The sequence below is a fragment of the Callithrix jacchus genome, chromosome 9 (assembly GCF_049354715.1).
Source record: "Callithrix jacchus isolate 240 chromosome 9, calJac240_pri, whole genome shotgun sequence".
NCBI lineage: Eukaryota > Metazoa > Chordata > Mammalia > Primates > Cebidae > Callithrix > Callithrix jacchus.
The window spans coordinates 40501364-40524054 of record NC_133510.1 but is presented as its reverse complement, the minus strand read 5'-3'; the positions used below and the strand labels follow the sequence as shown (position 1 = coordinate 40524054).

At 40.0% G+C, this 22691-nt stretch overlaps 1 protein-coding gene and 1 non-coding gene across 2 annotated transcripts in view; both read left to right on the top strand.

Moving 5' to 3' along the window:
• Positions 1 to 20300, top strand: part of LOC108593124 (uncharacterized) — a 59236-nt gene extending 38936 nt beyond the window's left edge. Inside the window, exons 3-4 of the mRNA XM_054238229.2 lie at positions 19589 to 19656; positions 20213 to 20300. The gene's annotated coding sequence lies outside the window, so the exon portion shown is untranslated. The remainder of the gene's footprint in view (positions 1 to 19588; positions 19657 to 20212) is intronic.
• On the top strand, positions 13476 to 13583 carry LOC118144559 (U6 spliceosomal RNA). Its single transcript, XR_004729327.1, has one exon. It is a non-coding gene; the product is annotated as a U6 spliceosomal RNA (small nuclear RNA).
• Positions 20301 to 22691: the final 2391 nt, after the last annotated feature.

The window sequence follows — 22691 nt, the reverse complement described above, 5'->3', positions numbered from 1 at the left end:
CTAAGATACAATGGGGATAAAGGCATTTGCTAAATATTTCCATTCCAAAAGGGAGAAATCAGCCAAAAGAAAGGGGCTACAGGTCCCATGAAAGTCTGAACCCCAGCAGGGCAGTCATTAAATCTTAAAGCTCCAAAATAATCTTTGACATTATGTCCCACAGCCAGGGCACTCTTGCACAAGGGGTAGCCTCCCAAATCCTTGGGCAGCTCTGCACCTGTGGCTTTCCAGGGTTCTGGCCACATGACTGCTCTCAAGAGCTAGCATTGAGTGCTCACAATTTTTCCATGCACATGGTGGCAAGCCGTCAGTGGCTCTGCCATTCCAGGGTCTGGAAGATGGTGGCTTTTTTCTCAACTGCCTATCTATTAGACAGTTCCCCAGTGGGCACTCTATGTGGGGGCTCCAGCCTCACACTTCCCCCTCTGCACAGCCCTAGTAGAGATTCTCCATGACGGCTCCACTCCTGCAGTAGGCTTTTATCTGGACATCCAGGTATTTCCATACATTCCCTGAAATCTAGATGGCGGTTCCCAAACTTCAATTCTTGTACTCTGTGCAACTGCAGGCTTAACACCACATGGAAGCTGCCAAAGCTTATGGCTCACACCCTCTAAAGCAGTAGCTAGAGCTGTACCTGGGCCCCTTTCAGCCATGGCTGGAGGTGGGGTGGCTGGGATTTAGGGAGCAGTGTCCTGAGGCTACATAAGGCAGCAGGGCCTTGCGCCCAGTCAAGGAAACCATTCTTCCCTCTTAGGACTCTGGACCATGATGGGAGAGGCTGCCACAAAGGTCTCTGAAATGCCTTGGAACACTTTTCTACATTGTCTTGTCTATCAACATTTGCCTTCCTTTTAGTTATGCATATTTCTGCAGCCTTCTTGAATTCCTCCCCAGAAAATAGGCTTCTCTTTTCTACCACATGGCTGGGCTGCAAATTTTCCAAACTTCTGTTTCCCTTTTGAATGTAAGTTCCAGTTTCAGGTCATTTCTTTGCTTGTTCCCATGAGTATATGTTGTTAAAGGAAACAGCCCAGACCACATCTTAAGCATTTTGCTGCTTAGAAATTTCTTCCCCAGATACCCTGAATCATCTCTCTCAAATTCAAAATTCCATAGATCCCTAGAGCAAGGGCACAATGAAGTCAGTTTCTTTGCTAAATAATAGCAAAATGACCTATGCTCCAGTTCCCAACAAGTTCTTCATCGCCGTCTGATACCACCTCAGCCTGGACTTTATTATCAGCATTTTGATCACAATAATTTAACAAGTCTCAGGCCAGGCAGAGCGGCTCACCCTTGTAATCCTAGCACTTTGGGAGGCCAAGGCAGGCAGATCACAAGGTCAGGAGATTTAGACCATCCTGGCTAACGTGGTGAAACCCCATCTCTACTAAAAATCCAAAAAAAAAAAACAAAAAACTAGCTGGATGTGGTGGCAGACACCTGTAGTCCCAGCTACTTGGGAGGCTGAGGCAAGAGAACTGCTTCAACCTGTGAGTCAGAGGTTGCAGTGAGCCAAAATCATACCACCTCACTCCAGCCTGGTAACAGAGCAAGATTCCACCTCAAAAAAAAAAAATTAACAAGTCTCTAGGAAGTTTTAAATTTTCCCTCATCTTACTTTTTTTTTTTTTTGATACTTAGACATTCTTCCAACCTCTACCAGTTACCCAATTCCAAATGCAAATTTTCAGATATTATTATAGCAATGCCCCAGTCTTCAGTACCAATTTTCTGTATTAGTCTGTTCTCACATTGCTTTTAAGAAATACCTCAGACTGGGTAATTTATATAGAAAAGAAATTGAATTGGCTCATGGTTCAGTAGGCTATATAGGAAGCACAGTGGCTTCTGCTTCTAGGAAGTCCTCAGGAAACATACAGTCATGGTGGAAGGCAAAGAAGGAGCGAGCATTTGACATGGCTGGAGCAATTACCCAAAGCAAGAATGCGAACAAATTCTACAAGTGATTAGCTTTTATTTTAGGAGACAAAGAAACAAATTTACGGAGCTTTTTTTGCCTAAACCACTTAACTTCTTAGCATAAGGAATTTTAAAAATCCTGATTATTAGAATATGGCTGAGAGATATCAGAACCATTTTTCTTAGATATGACTTATTAGCAGGAATAGAAATTGCAATTTTTTAATTTTTAATTTTAAGAGGAATTAGACCAGAGAGACTATTAAGAAAGTGGTATATTCAGTCTAAAGATTGTTAGGCTGAACTCCATGAATAGGCTCTGGGAAGTTTGTAAACACTTGGAAATTATTTGCAAAATGTGGTATGAATGTGCTTTATCCTAGAAAGAGAGTTCATGAATTTCATTAGATTGTTTGGTATTAACAAACAAAAAACAAACTACCACCATCGCATAACAAAAGCACAACCCTGATCTAGTCTAATCTTTTCACCTAACAATAAGTAAACTGATGCTCTGATGGTTAAGTTCCTAGCTGGAGGCCACACAGTCAGTGGCAGAGCCCAGGGTAAAAAGAGAGCCAGGACAGCCAGTGGTGTAAAGAGAGAGCTAGGTGGTGTACTAGGTAAATAAATTAGAAATTCCTAACTCTTAGGATGGACTTTGCCCATTATGTGAAGCCAGAGTAGAGGATCATTAGGTCCAGGATAATAATTTCATTTATATTTTAAAGAAAAAGTGCAGTGAAATTTAGAGAAAGAGAAAACAGGGTTCCAGATGATGGAATACAAAGAATGTTGAGAGAGATGAAGCAAGAGGAGTCCATAGAATCAGAGGCTTAGAAGTAATTCCTATTTATGAAAGGGAGTGAGAACAATGTGGTGAGGTGTATAGAGCTATGTGAAAGTGCTTGTCAATAACATGGCTACAGAATGTTGATAATTGAAAAGGAAGTAAAATATAAAAACATTTGTAGAATATTTCTTAATCAAAATTTCACCAGAGGTTCCAAAATGGCAGCATAGAATCAAGCTGACTTTACTTCTTTCATAGAAAACCAAAAACAAATACATAGTGCTGAGATTATTACCAGCAATATTTCAGAACTTGAATTAAGATGAGACAGTTCCTGGGGCCACAGAGAAGTGAAACACTTTGATAAGATGGTAAGAGAATCAGGCTTCCATGTCCACAATGCCACTACTCCCAGTCTGCTCAGCACGCTTTGATAAGATGGTAAGAGAATCAGGCTTCCATGTCCACAATGCCGCTCCTCCCAGTCTGCTCAGCACAAAGTGTACGGAAAATTTCTCCCTGACTCATAGTTTCCACACTGGAAAAAGCGAGGTTGAGGTGACAACCACCTTCCCCACCATCTTGGGTTCTCTGGCAGGAGATCCATCCCTGCCTTAACCCATGGGAGGCATCAGGAGTACCTGAAAGGAGAAATATCCCTGAAGGCAGCCAGAGACATCGGAGGGAAGTGAGACTACCATCCTCAGCTCTGGAAACTCTGTAACTCAGCCAAATGAGACACAAATCAGAGCAGATCTTCGCAGCACCATGATGCAGGAGGTTCATTCCACAGGTTTGTGCTCTGGGCAGAACACCCTAGGCAGCCGTCCTGCACTACTGGGAGATTTCATTTGACATCTCCCTATTTGAGCTGGGACTCACTGATTATTTACTAGAACTGTAGCAAACCTGGGTTTAAAGTGCCATCTAGTGCCAAGAAGCAGGCAGTGACCTAGCAAGAAAAAAAGAAGTCTAAATAGATAAATTACAATGAATCTGTAAGCAAACATATCCAATCAAACCAAAACAACCCACACAGAGAAGCCTGGAATAAAAAGCTAATCCTTAAATGCAAAGACATAGATGTACATCCACAAGAAACAACAGCAATCAGGGAACCATAACTTTTCAAACAAACAAAACAAGGAACCAGTGACTGATCTTTAAAAGATGGCAATATATAAACTCTTTAAGAATTTAAAATAGTGGTTTCTTTTTTTGAGACAGAGTCTTACTCTGTCACCCAGACTAGAATGCTGTAGTGCAATCTCAGCTCACTGCAACCCCCATCTCTCAGGTTGAAGCAAGTCTTGTGCCTCAGCTTCCTGAGTAGCTGAGATTACAAGCATGCACCACCACAGTCAGTTAATTTTTGTATTTTTTAGTAGAGACGGGGTTTCAAACTAAACCAGGTTTAGCTGGCCAGGTTGGTCTCAAACTCCTGGCCTTAAGTGATCCTCCCACCTTGGACTCCCAAAGTGCTGAAAGTATAGGCATGAGCCACCATGCTCAGTCTAAAATAATAGTTTTAAGAAAACTCAGTGACCTCCAAGATAACACAGAAAACAAATTGATTAATTTATCAGAAAAATTTAACAAAGAGATTGAAATAATTCTAAAAAATCAAACAGAAATCTTGAAATATATTTGCTGGACTAAAAAATTCATTAAAGGCCCTGAACAGCAAAATGCACTGAACAGAGGAAAGAGTGAGCTTAGACAGGCTAGTTGAATATTCACAGTTAGAGGACAAAGAAGAAAAAAAGAATGAAAAGAAACAGAGATCACCTACAAGATATAGAAAATTAACTGAAAGATAAAATTAAACATTATTGGTGTTCAAGAGCAAGTTGAAGGAGGACAAAGGGTGTCAACCTTATTAAACCAATCATAGAAAACTTTCCAAAATATGAGAAAAAGATAAATAACAGAACACCAAACATTTTGACTCAAACAAGACTAACCCAAGGCATATAATAGTCAAACTCTCAAAGGTCAATGACAAAGAGAGGATTCTTTCTCTCTTTTAAGGGAAAATCCTAACAGCAGCAAGAAAAAAAACAAATAGCATATAACAGAGCTCTAATTCATCTGACAAGAGACTTCTCAACAGAAATGATATAGGCCAAAAAGGAGTGAGATTACACTTTCTTTCTTTTTTTTTTTTTTTTTGAGACAGAGTTTCGCTCTTATTACCCAGTCTGGAGTGCAATGGTGTGATCTCGACTCACCGCAACCTCCGCCTCCTGGGTTCAGGCAATTCTCCAGCCTCAGCCTCCTGAGTAGCTGGGATTACAGGCACGCGCCACCATGCCCAGCTAATTTTTTGTATTTTTAGTAGAGATGGGGTTTCACCATGTTGACCAGGATGGTCTCGATCTCTTGACCTCATGATCCACCTGCCTCGGCCTCCCAAAGTGCTGGGATTACAGGCTTGAGTCACCATGCCTGGCCCAAGATTACACTTTCAATGTGCTGCTGGAAAAAAAAAATCCAATAATATTGTACCCAGCAAAGTTATCCTTCAGATATGAAGGAGAGATAAAGTCTTTTCCAGACAAACAAAACCTGAGAGAATTCACCACCACCAGACTCATCTTACAAGAAATGCTAAAGGTAGTTATTAATTCTGAAAGAAAAAAACACTAATGTGAATAAAGAAAACATTTGAAGGTATAAAGGTCATAGGTAAAATTAAGTATATGGACAAATCCAGAATAATATCATAACTGTGTATTTATATACTTATAAATACTTACAACCCTAGAATAAATCCAAAAGTTAAATCAATTAAAAATAATAATACCTACGGCAACTTGATAAGAGATAAGCAACATAAAATAAGTAAATTGAGACAATATAAAGTCAAAATGGGTGTTGGGGGAGTGGAGTTAAAGTATAGAGGGTGTTTTTCCTTCCTTGCTCCTATTTTTTGTGTGTGACCTAAGATAAGTTATAATCTCTTTAAAATAATGTGTTATACCTATGAAATGTTTTTTGTAAGCCTCATGATAACCACAATACAAAAATCAACAATAGATTCACTAAAAATAACAAGCTATCAATTAAAACATACTGGCAGAGAAAATAACTACAAAGAAAGACAGTAAGAAAAGGAAGAAAAGAAAAAAGAGAAAGAGAGGAGTTACAAAACAATCAGAAAATAAGCAAGAAAATGGCACTAGTGACTCCTACCTTTTCAGTAATAACCCTGAATATAAATAGACTCAATTCTATAATTAGAAGGCATAGAGTGGCTGAATGAAGAAACAAGACCCAACTATATGCTGCCTACAAGAAACCCACCTCACCTATAGAGGCAAAAATCAAAGATTGCAAAGAGACAAAGAAGGTCACTACATAATGACAAAGGGGTCCATTTAGCAAAAGGATGTAACAATTACAAATATCTATGCATTCAACACTGGAGCTTCCAAGTATATTAAACAAACATTAGTATCTCTGAAGGTAGAGATAGACTGCAACACTGTAATAGTAGCAATTTACCACATCAGCAGAACAAAGAAAAAAAATTCATCTCATGACAACATGAGAAAAGTCATTTCAGTATATTCAGAAAACATTTTTTTTTTTTTTTGAGACAGAGTCTCGCTCTGTTGCCCAGGCTGGAGTTCAGTGGCATGATCTCAGTTTGCTGCACTCTCCACCTCCTATGTTCAAGCGATTCTCCTGCCTTAGCCTCCTTAGTACCTGGAATTACAGGCATACATCACCATGCCTGGCTAATTTTTGCATTTTTAGTAGAGACAAGGTTTCACCATGTTGTCCAGGCTGGTCTTGAACTTCTGACCCCAGGTGATCCACCTGCCTCAGCCTCCCAAAGTGCTAGGATTACAGGCATGAGCCACTGTGCCTGGCCCAGAAAACATAATTGATAAAACAAAAACAAAAAAATTATAAAAACTCATCAGGTTTATTCATAGGACTCTAAATTGTGAAAAAGGAAAGGACTTAGAATATTCAAGGCAGTCTTAGAAAAGAGTAATAAAGTTGGGGAATTTACATGATTAGACTTCAAGACTTATTCTAAAGCACAGTAATCAAAACTTTACTGGATGGTACTGGGATAAAGATCAACAAACAAGTCAACAGAATAGAGAACCCCAAAATAGATGCATACCATGGCCATTTAGTTCTTGACAAGGTGCCAAAGCAACCCAACAGGAAAAGAAAAGTCTTTCAGAAATACTTCTGGAACAACTAGGTATCTCTCTACAGTAACAAATGAATCTCTACCCTTGCCTCACACCATATACAAAAATTAATTCAAATGGAGCATAGACCTAAACAGAAGTTTTATAAAGTCTCCAGATGAAAAAAAAAAATCTTTGTGAATTTGGCAGAGATAAAAGTTTCTTAGGATATAGAAAACAATACATGATAAATGAAACCTTGAAAATAGAAAATTTCTGTTCTTCAAACACACTATTAAGAAAAAAGACAAGACATAGGGAAATATTTTGCAAGATATATATCTGACAAAAAACTGATAAACAGAATATACGTTAAAAAAACTCCTGACCAGGTGGAGTGGCTTATACTTGTAATCCTGGAACTTTGGGACGCCAAGGCAGACAGATCACTTGAGCCCAGGAATTTGGACCAGCCTGGGCAACATAGCAAGATCCTGTCTCAAAAATAAGTAAATAAATAAATAAATTTCCTTAACTCAATAATAAAAAGACAACTCAACTTTTAAAAATAGGTAAAACATTTCGATAGACACATTACAAATTAATATATATGAATGACCAACAAGCACATTAAAAAAGTACTTAACATCATTAGTTATTAGGGAAATACCAATTAAAGCCACAGTGAAAAACCACTACCCATCTACTAGAACAACTAAAAATAAAAACCTTGAAACACCAAATATGGCCAGGATTTAGAACAACTTGAACTTTCATGCACTGTTGGTGGGAATGTAAAATTGTATAGTTACTTTGAAAAAGGTCTACCTATTTCTTAGGAAACTGAATATACATATACCCTGAAACCTAGCTATTACATTCTTGGTGTTTGCTCAAAAGAAATTTTTTAAAAAGTCCACAAAAAGATTTGTACAAAAATGTTTGCAGACCCTCTATTTATGATAGCCCAAAACTGAAAACAGTCCAAGTGTACATTGGTATGAAAAACTGTGGCATATTTATAAGGTAGTGCAAACTAATATTAGATAAAATAGCATGAATAAAAATCTCAAAAATGCTACTTTGGTGAAAGAAGTCTAACACAAAAGAAACATACTTTATGATTCCAATTTATGAAGTCAGATCCTTGTAAAACAGGCAGAACTAATCTGTGATCTTATATTAGTCAGGGTTTTCCAGAGGGACAGAACTAAGAGAGAGAGAGAGAGAGAGAGAGAGTGAGAGAGAGACAGTGTGTGTGTGTGTGTGTGTGTGTGTGTGTGTGTGTGTGAGTTTAGGAAGAAATGGCTCACACTATTACATGGCCAAGTCCCGTGATAGGCCATCTGCAAGCTTGTGAAGAGAGAAGCTGGTAGTGGCTCAGTCCAAGTCCAAAAGCCTCAAACCAGAAAAGCTGACAGTGCAGTCTTCGGTCTGTGGCCAAAGGCCTGAAAGCCCCTGGAAAACCAGTGGTGCAAGTCCCAAAGTCCAAAGGCCAAAGAACCTGGAGTCTGATGTTCAACAGCAGGAGGAGCAGAAGGAAGCAGTCAACCCAGGAGACAGAAGGCAGGCAGAAGACTCAGCAAGCCAGCGTATCCCACCTTCTTTTGTCTGCTTTGTTCTAACCACACTGGAAGCCAATTGGATGGTGTCCACCTACATTGAGGGTGGATCTTCCTCTCCCAGTCCACTGACTCAAATTTCAATCTTCTCTAGCAACACACTCACAGACACACCCAGAAACAGTGCTTTACCAGCTATCCTTCAATCCAATCAAATTGACACCTAATATTAACCATCACAGATGCCTAAACAAAAATTAAAAAAATCAGACAGGCTAAAGGATCCAGGATTGACTAGGAAGGGTTATTTGTGGAGTTGCCAGACAAAATACAAGATGCCCAGTTAAACTTGAATTTCAGATAAACAATGAGTTTTTTTTTTTTAAGACAATATCTCACTCAGTTGTCCAGGCAAGAATGCAGTGTTGTGATCATAGGTCACTGCAGCCTCAAACTCCTGGGCTCCAGTGATCCTCCCACCTCAACCACCCAAGTAGCTACAACTACAAGTGTGCATCACCACAAATGGCTAATATTTTTCTTTTTTTGTAGAGACTGAGCCTTGCTATATTGCCCAGGCTGGTCTCAAACTCCTAACCTGAAGCAATCCTCCCACCATCATGGCCTCCCAAATTGCTAAGATTACAAGTGTGAACCATCATGTCCAGCTCAGCAACAAATGGTTGTTTTAGGACAAGAATTTACCATGCAATAGTAGGAATAGTAGGGGCATACTTCTTTTTTTTAGCATCATTTATCTGAAATTCAAATTTAACTGGGCATCTTATTATTATTTTTTCTTCTGAATTTGGCAACTCTAGGCATGAGGAAATTTCTAGAGTGATGATGTTTTCTATATTATAGGGGTTTAGTTTACACAGGTATATATATTTGTAAAAATGTATCTAATGTTACATTCAAAATGTATATATTTAATTGTACATAAAAGTTATCTTAAAAAAACTACAAACAAATAGTGAACTCTAGTTAATGATATGCATGCTGAAGTCCTAAGTGTAGTGATGTCTACAACTTGCTTTGAAATGCCTTAAAAAGGTAAGATGGATTAGTGGATACACAGAGGAATGGATGAAAGGAGAGATAAGTGATAGGCAAATATCACAGAATGGTAATGAGAATCTAGGTGGTAGATATATGGCTGCTCACTAAAATTTTTCAACTTTACTGTTTAAAAATTCTCACAATAAAATGTTGGGGAAAATTCAAGGGGAAAAGTTTCATGATAAATAGTGTGATACCAATTTGTAAAATGTAGATAAATAAAGAACAACCAAAGTGAAATGCATTACAATGCTAACAGTTGCTATCCAAAAAAACAATAACAACAAAAAACCAGAAACCTCACAGAATCCCAGAGAGCAAAAGTGTGCATAATATTCTCTAAAATTAGGAAGCTGAAAGTTGTGTAAGAGGTTGCTTTTAAAACCTGAAGTGGAGAGAGAGGCATGCAAAGATAGCTGAGAGGAGGCAACACCAGAACGCAGCTCCCAGCGAATGAGAAACAGAGGGCTAGAGGACTTCACGATTCCAAGCGAGGTGCCGAGTTCCTTTTGGTGGGACTGGTAGGACACTGAAAATAGCCCAGGAAAGGGCTGGCCCAAGAAGAGTGAGAGCAGCCCAAGGAGGGAAAACTGAGACAGGGAGGAGTGCGTCCCCATTTGGAATGCGCAGCTGGCTCGGAGGGTCAGGGACTTCACCCACTCAGTGCTCCTATTCAGATTCTGTACTTCCGTCATCCCTCCTGCAACCCACGGTCCACAAGAGCCTCTCTAGAATGAGGCGCGCTGTGGGTTGTTGATGCAAATCTGAGCGATGGCTCCCGCATAGTGCCACAAGTTTTTGGACCGGACCTGGGCAGAAGTTTGGACTAATGCCAGTGGGACAGAACTACCCGTCCCACAGAAAGAGGCAGACTTGAAAGCAGGGAAACAGGCCATAAGACCTGGCAGGCCCCACCCCCACAAAACCCAAACTGAAGCCCACATGCTAAAAGCTTTGCAGTTTGAAGCTTTGACCCCAACCAGGAAGATCGAGCTTGGGGAAGGGGAGACGCCATTGGGAAGGCCGGGCTAATCTCACCTGCAAACAAACTCCAGGGGAAGACCACCCACCCGGCAGCCTGACTGAATTTGAGGCAGCCCAGCAGTGCCTCTACAGGCCAAATAAGATAAAGTTCCAACCTCAACAGAAAGGACATCCCAAAATCACCAATTCCAAAGATCAAAGGGAGATAAATCCGTGAAGATGTGAAGTAACCAGCACAAAAAGGATGAAACCATCAAAGCTAAAACACCTCTTCTCCTCCCAGGTATCACAACTCCTCACCATCAAGGGAACAAAACAAGACAGAGAATGAGTTTGACAAATTGACAGAAGTAGGCTTCAGAAGGTGGGTAATAACAAACTTCTCTGAGTTAAAAGACCATGTTCTAACCCAATGCAAAGAAACTAAGAACCTTGAAAAAATGTTAGATGAAATGCTAATTAGACTAACCAGCTTAGAGAGGAACATAAGTGACTTGATGGAGCTGAAAAACACAGCATGAGAACTTTGCAAGGCATACACAAGTTTCAACAGCCGAATTGATCAAGCAGAAGAAAGGATATCAGAGATTGAAGATCAAATTAATGAAGTAAAATGACAAGGAAGATTAGAGAAAAAAGAGTGAAAAGAAATGAACAAAGCCTCCAAGAACTATGGGATTATGTGAAAATACCTGATCTTCACTTGATCAGCGTACCTCAATGTGATGGGGAGAATGAATCCAAGCTGGAAAACACTCTTCAGGATATTATCCAAGAGAATTTCCCCAACCTAACAAGGCAGGTCAACATTCAAATCCAGGAAATACAGATAACACCACAAAGACACTCCTCAAGAAGAGCAACCCCAAGGCACATAATCACCATATTCACCAGGTTGAAATGAAGGAAAAAAATCCTAAGGGCAGCCAGAGAGAAAGGTTGAGTCACTCACAAAAGAAAGACCAATAGACTCACAGCAGATCTCTCAGCAGAAACCCTACAAGCCAGAATAGAGTGGGGGCCAATATTCTACATCCTTAAAGAAAAGAACTCTCAACCCAGAATTTCATATCTGGCCAAACTAAGCTTCATAAGTGAAGGAGAAATAAAATCCTTTACAGACCAGCAATTGCTGACAGATTTTGTTACTACAAGACCTGTCTTACAAGAGCTCCTGAAGGAAGTACTAATAATGGAAAGGAACAACCATTACCAGCCATTGCAAAAATGTACCAAATGGTAAAGAACAACAACACAACAAAGAAACTGTGTCAACTAAAGGGCAAAACAACCACCCAGTAACAAAATGGCAGGATCAAATTCAAACATAACAATATTAACGTTGAATGTAAATGGTCTAAATGCCCCAATCAAAACACACAGGCTGGCAAACTGGATAAAAAGTCAAGACCCATTGGTCTGCTGTATTCAGGAGACCCATCTCACATGCAAAGACTTAAAGGGATGGAAGAAGATTTGCCAAGCAAATGGAGAGCAAAAAAAAAAAAAAAAAAAAAGCAGGAGTTGCAATCCTAGTCTCTGATAAAATGGACTTTGAACCAACATCAAAAGAGACCCAAAGATCAAAAGAGACAAAGAAGGGCATTACATAATGGTAAAAGGATCAATGCAACAAGAAGAGCTAACTATCCTAAATATATATGCACCCAATGCCGGAGCACCCAGATACATAAAGGAAGTTCTTAATGACCTACAAAGAGACTTAGACTCCCACACAATAATAGTGGGAGACTAACACTCCACTGACAATATTGGACAGATCAACAAGACAGAAAGTCAACAAAGATATCCAGGACATGAATACTGGACAAAGTGGACCTAATAGACATTTACAGAACACTCCACCCAAATTCCACAGAATACACATTCTTCTCAGCACCACATCACACTTACTCTAAAATTGACCACATAATTGGAAGTGAATCACTCCTCAGCAAATGCAAAAGAATGGAAATCATAACAAACAGTCTCTCAGACCACAGCGCAATCAAATTAGAACTCAGGATTAAGAAAAGCACTCAAAACTGCATGATCGCATAGAAACTGAACAACTTACTCCTGAATGACAAATGGATAAACAAGGAAATAAAGGCAGAAATAAAAATGTTCTTCAAAACCAACAAGAATGAAGATACAATGTACCAGAATCTATGGGACACATTTAAAGCAGTGTCTAGAGGAAAATTTATAGCAATAAATGTGCCCATGAGAAATAAGGAAAGATCTAAAATCAACACCCTATTGTCAAAATTGAAAGGGCCAGAGGAGCAAGAACAAAAAAAAACTCAAAAGCAAGCAGAAGACAAAAAATAACTAAGATCGGAGCAGAACTGAAGGAGATCGACACACAAAAAAACCTTTCAGAAAATCAATAGATCCAGGATATGGTTTTTTGAAAAGATCAACAAAATAGACTGCTATCTAGTCTAATAAAAAAGAAAAGGAGAAGAATCAAATAGATGCAATAAAAAACGATAAAGGGGAAATCATCACCAATTCCTCAGAAATACAAACTACCATCAGAGATTACTACAAACAGCTCTATGCACATAAACCAGAAAATATGGAAGAAATGGATAAATTCCTGGACACTTGCACCATCCCAAGACTAAGCCAGGAAGAAGTTAAAACCCTGAATAGACCAATAGCAAGGTCTGAAGTTGAGGCAGCAATTAATAGCCTACCAACCAAAAAAAGTCCAGGTCCAGACAGGTTTACAGTTGAATCCTACCAGACATACAAAGAGGAGCTGGCACCATTCCTTCCTGTTGAAACTATTCCAAACAATACAAAAAGAAGGAGTCCTCCCTAACTTTTTCTATGAGACCAACATCATCCTGATACCAACACCTGGAAGAGACACAACTAAAAAAGAAAACTATAGGCCAATATCCTTGATGAACATTGATGGAAAAATCTTTAATAAAATACTGGCAAACTAAATCCAACAGCACATCAAAAAGCTTATCTACCGTGCTCGCTTCGGCAGCACATATACTAAAAATTGGAACGATACAGAGAAGATTAGCATGGCCCCTGCGCAAGGATGACACGCAAATTCGTGAAGCGTTCCATATTTTTAAGAGCATTGGCAACAAAAGCCAAAATAGACAAATGGGACCTAATGAAACTCCACAGCTTCTGCACGGCAAAAGAAACAGTCACTAGAGTGGATCGGCAACCAACAGAATGGGAAAAAATTTTCGCAGTCTACCCATCTGACAAAGGGCTGATATCCAGAATTTACAAACAACTCAAGCAGATTTACAGGAAAAAAACAAACAAGCCCATTCAAAAGTGGGCAAAGGATATGAACAGATACTTTACGAAAGAAGACATATATGAGGCCAACAATCATATGAAAAAATGCTCATCGTCACTGGTCATCAGAGAGATGCAAATCAAAACCACATTGAGATACCGTCTCACGCCAGTTAGAATGGCGATCATTAAAAAATCTGGAGACAACAGATGCTGGAGAGGATGTGGAGAAAAAGGAACACTTTTACACTGTTGGTGGGAGTGTAAATTAGTTCAACCATTGTGGAAGACAGTGTGGCGATTCCTCAAGGCCTTAGAAATAGAAATTCCATTAGACCCAGCAATCCCATTACTGGGTATATATCCAAAAGACTATAAATCCTTCTACTATAAGGACACATGTACACGAATGTTCATTGCAGCACTGTTTACAATAGCAAAGACCTGGAATCAACCCAAATGCCCATTGATAATAGACTGGATTGGAAAAATGTGGCACATATACACCATGGAATATTATGCAGCAATCAGAAATGATGAGTTCGTGTCGTTTGTAGGGACATGGATGAATCTGGAAAACATCATCCTCAGCAAACTGACACAAGAACAGAAAATGAAACACCGCATATTCTCACTCATAGGTGGGTGATGAAAAATGAGAACACATGGACACAGGGAGGGGAGTACTAAACACTGGGGTCTATTGGGGGGAAAAGGGGAGGGCCAGTGGGAGGGGGAGGTGGGGAGGGATAGCCTGGGGAGAAATGCCAAATGTGGGTGAAGGGGAGAAGAAAAGCAAAGCACACTGCCATGTGTGTACCTACGCAACTGTCTTGCATGCTCTGCTCATGTACCCCAAAACCTATAATCCAATAAAAAATTAAAAAAAAAAAAAAGCTTATCTACCATGATCAAGTAGGATTCATCTCAGGGATGCAAGGCTGGTTCAGCATATGCAAATCTGTAAACGCAATCTACCACATAAACAGAACCAAAGACAAAAACCACATGATTATCTCAATAGATGCAGAGAGGGCCTTTGACAAAATTCAGCAGCCTTTTATGCTAAGAAATCTCAATAAACTAGGTATTGATGGAGTGTATCTCAAATAATAAAAGCTATTTATGACAAATCCACAGCCAATATCATGCTGAATGGGCAAAAACTAGAAGCATTCCCTTTAAAAACTGGCACTAGACAAGGATACCCTCTCTCACCACTCCTATTCAATATAGTATTAGAAGTTCTAGCCAGAGCAATTAGTCAAGAAAAAGAAATAATAGGAATTCAATTAGGAAAAGAAGAAGTCAAATTGTCCCTATTTGTAGATGACATTATTGTATATTTAGAAGACCCCCATAGTGTCAGCCCAAAGCCTTCTTAAGCTGGTAAGCAGCTTTGGCAAAGTCTCATGATACAAAATATCAATGGGCAGAAATCACAAGTATTCCTATACACCAACAACAGACAAACAGAGAGCCAAATCAAGAGCGAACTCCCATTTACAATTGCTACAAAGAGAATAAAATACCTAGGAATACAACTAACAAAGGTTGTAAAAGATCTCTTCAAGAACTATAAACCACTGATCAAGGAAATAAGACAGGACACAAACACATGGAAAAACATTCCATGCTCATGGTTAGAAAGAATCAATATTTATAGATTCAATACTATCCCCATCAAGCTACAATTGACCTTCTTTATAGAACTGGAAAAAAACCACTTTAAACTTCATATGGAACCAAAAGAGAGCCTGCATAGCTAAGACAATCCTAAGCAAAAAGAACAAAGCTGGAGGCATCATGCTACCTGACTTCAAACTATACTACAAGGCTGCAGTAATCAAGACAGCATGGTACTTGTACCAAACAGAGACACAGACCAATGGAACAGAACAGAGGCCTCAGAAGCAACGCCACACATCTACAACCATCTGACCTTTGACAAACCTGACAAAAACAAAAATTGGAGAAAGAATTCCCTGTTTAATAAATGGTTTTAGGAAAACTAGATAGCCATATGCAGGAAGCTGAAACTGGACCCCTGCCTTACACCTTATACAAAAATTAACTCCAGATGGATTAAAGATTTAAACATAAGACCAAATACCTTAAAACCCTAGAAGAAAATCTAGGCAAAACCATTCAGAACATAGGCACAGGCAAGGACTTCATGATTAAAACACCAAAAGCAACAGCAACAAAAGCCAAAATAGATAAATGGGATCCAATTAAACTCTGGAGCTTCCATACAGCAAAAGAAACAAACATTAGAGTGAACTGGCAACCAACAGAATGGGAAAAAATTTTTGCAATCTACCCATCTGACAAAGGGCTAATATCCAGAATCTACAAAGAACTAAAGCAGATTTACAAGAAACAAACAAACAAATCCACTCAAAAGTGGGTGAAGGATACGAACACTTTTCAAAAGAACACATTTATGCAGCCAACAAACATAGGAAAAAATGTTCATCATAACTAGTCATTAGAGAAATGCAAATCAAAACCACATTGAGATACCGTCTCACACCAGTTGAAATGGCGATCATCAAAAAATCTGGAGACAACAGACGCTGGAGAGGATGTGGAGAAAATGGAACACTTTTACACTGGTGGTGGGAGTATAAATTAGTTCAACCATTATGGAAGACAGTGTGGCAATTCCTCAAGGATCTAGAAATAGAAATTCCATTTGACCCAGCAATCCCATTACTGGGTATACACCCAAAGGATTATAAATTGATCTATTATAAAGACACATGCAAATGTATGTTTCTTGCAGCACTGCTTACGATAGCAAAGACCTGGAACAAACCCAAATGTCCATCAATGATAGATTGGACAAAGAAAATATGGCATATATACACGATGTGGCCATAAAAAAGGATGAGTTCGTGTCCTTTGTAGAGACATGGATAAATCTAGAAACCATCATTCTCAGCAAACTAACACAAGAACAGAAAACCAAACACCGCATGTTTTCACTCAGGGGAGTGATGAACAATGGGAACACTTGGGCACAGGGAAGAGTATAACACTCACTGGGCTAGGTGGAGGGGTGGGGAGGGGAGGGGAGGGACAGCAGGGTGTGGGGAGGATGGGAAGGGATAACACCAGGAGAAATGCCTGATGTAGGAGACAGGGTGGTGGTGGGGTGGAGTCAGCAAACCACCATGGTATGTGTGTACCTATGCAACAATCCTACAGGATGCAGGATGTGTACATGTCCCCCAGAGGCCAAAGTACAATAAAAATAAATAAATAATCAAAAAATATGAAGCACAGATTTTCGAGGAAAGACGTGCTTAAAATGTTCCATTCTATAAGACTTGTCTTGTTTTTATGTGGCTCAAGGGGTACCACCCTGGGAGTAAACACAGCTGTCAGAATCTCTGAATTGCTCAATTTCCATGTAGTTGTGTGGTGTGGTTATACCATTAATTATTTGATCAGTCACATACAGATGGATATTTGGCTGTTTCTGGTACTTTCACTGCTAGTTTTCTTCTTTTTACTTTGTAGTGATTTTAGAGTCACAGGGAGTTGCAAAATAGTAGGAAGAGTTCCTTGGATTCTTTACACAGTTTCCCTAATGGTGACATCTTCCATAACAGCAGTTACACTATCAAAACTAGAGAACTGGCATTCGTTCACTATTGTTAGACTACAGACCTTACGTGGTTTTCACAATTTTTACATGCACTTGTGTGTGTGTGTGTGTGTGTGTTTTCTATGCAAGTTGATCTCATGTATAGTATCTTGTAACCATCACCACCACCATCAACAAAGAACGGTTTCATCAGCAAGTGGGACTCCCTTGTACTTTTTAGTCATACTACCCACCTGTCCTAGTCCCCCTGGTCACTGCTAATCTGTTCTCCATCTCTATAGTTTTGTCATTTTGAGGATATAATTACATGAAATTATACAGTGTGTAACCTTTTATGAGATTGGCCTTTTTCACTGAGTTTCATGCTCTGAAGATCCTTCGAGTTGGTGTCTGTATCAATAGTTTTTCTTTTTATTCCTGAGTAGTAGTCCATTGAATGGATATGCTAGAGTTTGTTGAATCCTTGACTCATTGAACAAAATTTGGGTTGTTTCCAGTTTGGGGCTATTATAAATAGAGCTCTTATGGATATTCATGTACAGGCTTTTTTTGAACATACATTTTCATTATTTGAAATATATGCCTAAGAGTGCAATTGCTAAGTCACATGGTAAGTGCACATTGAGTTTTATAAGAAACTGCCAAGCTCTTTTCCAGAGTGGCTGTACCATTTTCTATTTCTGCCAGCAATGTATGAGATGTCTGGTTTCTTTGCATTCTTGTTCGCATCTGGTGTTATTTTTCATCTTATCCATTCTAATAGTTATAGTGATAGCTCACTGTGGTTTTAATTTGTATTTCCCTAATGGCTAATGATGCTGATCATATTTACACGTGCATATTTGCTGTTTCTTTATTATTATTATTATTTTTGAGACAAGGTCTCTTTGTCACCCAGGGTGAAGCACAGTGGTGTGATCACAGCTCACTGCAGTCGAAACTTCCCAGGCTCAAGCGATCCTCCTACCTCAGCCTCCCAAGTAGCTAAAACGACTGGCGCATGCCATCACACCTGGCTAATTAAAAAATTTTTTTTGGTAGAGTTAGTGTCTCCCCGTGTTGTCCACACTGGTCTCCAACTCCTGGGCTCAAGTGATTCACCTGCCTCAGCCTTTCAGAGTTCTGGGATCACAGGCATGAGCCACTGCGACTGGCCTAATATCCCTTTTTTGGTGAGATGTCTGTTGGTGTCTTTTGCCCATTATCTTAGGGGATTTTAAAAAATGTGTTAAGAGTTCTTCATACATTCTAGATGCAAGTCTTTTGTCAGATATAGGGTTTGCAAATGTTTTCACTCAGTCTATCGCATGTCATTTTGTCCTCTTAATAGGATCCTTCACAAAGCCAAAGTCCTAAATTTTGATAAAGCCAATTTTATCAGTTTTTTTCTTCCATAAATTATTATTTTGGTGGCATGTCTAAAAACTAGGTCTTGAATATTTCTCCTATATTTTCTTCTAAAAGTTTTATAGTTTTACATTTTGTATTTAAATCTGCAGGCCATTTGAATTGATTTTTATATAAGGTAAGAGCTTTAGGTTGCAGTTCAATGCTCTGCACATGACAGTTCATTTGTTCCAATAGCATCTGCTGAAAGAGTATCTTTGTTTACTGAGTTGCCTTTGCACCTCTGTCAGAAGTCAATGGGTCATATTTATATAGATCTATTTCTGGACTCTGTATTCTTCTTTCTACCTTTTATCTTTGCATATAATTATACAATCACCTTGTCTCTATCTATAAGATATCCTGTGCTGGGATTTTGATGGAGCTGCATTAAAGGTATAGATCAATTTGGGAAGAATTAAAATCTTCACTCTGTTGAGTCTTCCAATCCATGAATCCATATACTCTTTATTTATTTAGAACTTCTTTTATTTTGTTTACAGCCTTGTGTAAGTTTTCAGCACACATATCCTGTATATACATAAAAGTTTTATGTTTCAGAGATATTACAGGTGTAATTATTTTGAAATGTTTGGTTTTCAGTTATTTATTGCTAGTGTATAGAAATTCAGTTGTGTGTTGTGTGTTGACCTTATATTACTTTTAGGGTGTGTGTGTGTGTGTGTGTGTGTGTGTGTATTCTTTGGAATTTTCTATGTAGAAATAATCTTGCTTGTTAATAGGGATGATTTATTTCCCCCAGGGCAGTCATTTTTCCATCCACAGAGTCACTCTGGTTCTCTCTCCACATCTGTCTATACAGTGCTCACCATTCTGGGAAGAGGAAAAATCCTTTATGTAGAGCTCCACTGCAGTCCTTGGGCCTTAAAGGTATGTGTGTACTGGTGTGTGGGAGGGGGGCTGTTGAATTATTTCCCCAACAATGTGAAGACCAGCTAGGTGTGGTGGCTAACACCTGTAATTCCAGAACTTTGGGAGGCCAAGGTGGGAGGATTACTTGAGCCTAGCATCGGAGGCCAGCCTAAGCAAAATAGTGAAACCCAGTATCTGTAAAAATAGAAAATTTAGCTGGGTGTAGTGACATGCTTCTCTAGTCCCAGCTACTTGTGGGAGGCTGAGTTGACAGGATCCCTTGAGCCCAGGAGGTCAAGGCTGCAGTTAGCCATGATTGTACCACTGTACTGCAGCCTAGGCAACAGAGTGAGACCCTGCCTCAAAACAACCCCAAAACCAATGTGGAGATCCAGCAGAAACACCTTCACCTGTTATACAGGTATCTGATGTAATAAAGCAACTTTTCATTGCTTTGAGATAGAAGTAAATAAAGTTACAACCCAAAGTGGCCCCACAAAAAAAAAAAAAAAAAAAAAAAAAACTGTGCAAACATCTGTATGTGGAACTCTCTTTGACTTGTCCTTCTCACCAGGTTACAAGGAGAAGGGAGAGATGGGGGCTGGGAAAGGAGCAGGAAGAGGGAGATCTGTGTAGGGAGGGAAAATGTGCCCCATCGATGACAATCATAGGACACGTCTTTCCTGAAAACATGGCTGTTGGAGAACTTGGACTCTGGCGACTGCGAGCTGCCCTGTGAGTCAGATTTGGGCTTCCCCACCTGCCTTCAGACAGGACCTGTGTCACCTAGCACCTGGAAAGCATGAGGGGAAGGACATTATCAGGGTGGGGAACCAGGTGGCAGACCCTCACACCTGCCAGGAAGGTCAATGTGGCTGAGAAAACACCACCAGACTGAAAATCTTCCTATGTAGATCCTTGAGACGTCTGCCACTCCACCACACTGGTCACTGTGGATGGGTGAACTAAACATGTCTTTCCACAAAATAATGAGACAGCCAAGTAAAAAGGGGTCCCCAGAGAACCTCCGACTGGCCTGTGCACTCAGAGGACAGAGTGGGGCCTCAGGAAGTTGGTGCTGTTTGTAGCGGGGAGAAGCCTGGCCTCTCCTGTTCCTGGATGGTGACCTGGAATTCAATCTGTAAGATGAAGGCCTTTTAACAGGAACCCCTCTCACTTTGCTGAGTCTTTTTTCTTTTCACCCAATAAATTCTGTAACCACTTACCCTTCAAAGTGTCTGCATGCCTAATCTTTCCTGGTTGTATGAGGAGAACTGTTTTTTTCTACAACGGGAATAGACACAGGAGGAGCCAAAATATGCCCTTTTCTTGCCCCTATTCTCCCCACAGTCCTCTCTGTGCTGACCTTTACCCCAGAACCAGATCTTCTTTGAAAAACAGAGTTGACCCAGACTCTATCAGCAAGTTTTTGACTGTCCTGGGGGTTAAAGAGGGCTTCTGAGAGCCAGACAACCCTTTCCTTGGTCTCTTTGCTAAACTGATTCTAACTCCTAGAGAATGGCATTTCAATTCTTCTAGGCCTCTAGGCATGGAGATGCCATCATCCTCCTTTGGAACATTTATGATAATGGCATGATGGTGCTGAAAACCCAATTACCAAGGTTCTAGTATATCCCTAACCTAAATTCTTGTTCTATATTTTTGTCTTTAGGAGTGGTGAGTGTGCATCATTCAGCCTCCATACAGCAAGCATCACCCTTTCAATGATTCCAAGTGCCTCATTTTCAGAGTACTCTTATTTCTCAGAAAGATTTGAACTTTGGCATAGAAAGGTCTGCTTCTCCTGTGCTGGCCCTGTCCTCAGCTGGAGGGTCAGGAGACATTCTGGATGGAGAATGGCTGTCAGGGAGTGACAGGCAGCTTCACTCCAGACAATCACCTGAAATTTGGAACCAGGGAAATGGGAAGATAAGAGACACCCTCTTGTTCTTTGACCTGATTCCCCAGTCAGAGGGAAGCCCACTGGGGGCTATAAAAAATAGCTTCTGAATAGCAGAAAATGTTCACTAATCCAAGTCCAAACCTAGGAAAAAGCCTCCTCTTTTTAATCTCAAAATCATGAAAATCTAGGAATAGGCAGAAAACAGACAGCTGGAGTGTTTTTTTTTTCTGCATGTGGCCACACACATGAAGAATTGCTAAAAGTTCAAGGTGTAGAAATAAAAGAGGCAGGGCTGGTCAGAGGACAAATCAAAATTATGTTGATCAAATCACAGACCTTAAGTTGTGCTTCTTCAAGTCCTTTGGTTCCTCAGCCACTGACTGTTACCTGCTGCCACACAGGAGTTCTCAGGAGGGCTACAGAGGATTCGGCAATTGTTTCACAAGGTCATAGGAAAATTCCATCTTAGCTGGAGAGTAGACATCACTAAATACATTGTAGATGCGGTTCACTGATATCACTACTCATTGAACTAATCTATCCTAATGACAGACATCATATGTCAGTCTTGGACTAGACAATGAGCAGGTCAGGCTGGGAAAGATCCACTGACCTAGATGGGGAACTCCTGTCTATACCTCCTTCCCTCACAGCAGTACCAGGCAAGGTATCCTTGTCACAGCTGACATCTTTCTTGTAGGGTGCAAGGAAGAAGGCTACTCTGGCCACTGTTGACATTAGACAAGAAGGGAGCCTGTTAGTGTGAGTGGGGAAGGTGAGGGGACCATACTTGGCAGGACCGTGGGAGTTGTGGGCATGAGCCCACCCCATAGCCCATGCCACTGTCCAATGAGACCTGGAATGAAAAACTCAAAAGAGAAGGCAGCAGAAAACTTTGAGAGAGAGAGAGAGAGAGAGAGAGAGAGAGAGAGAGAGAGAGTGTGTGTGTGTGTGTGTGTGTGTGTGTGTGTGTGTGTTTAGGGTCAGTCAAAACTCCAAATTTCCATCTAGGGACCATATGTCCAGCAAGAACCAGTTGTCAGTTCAAAAGGGCTCCCATCACCATTGTAACTATAATCTTAGCAGCACAGTGATAGAAACCTTGGGAAACTAGAAAAAGGATGTTACCTAAAGTCAATTTCTAGAAAAC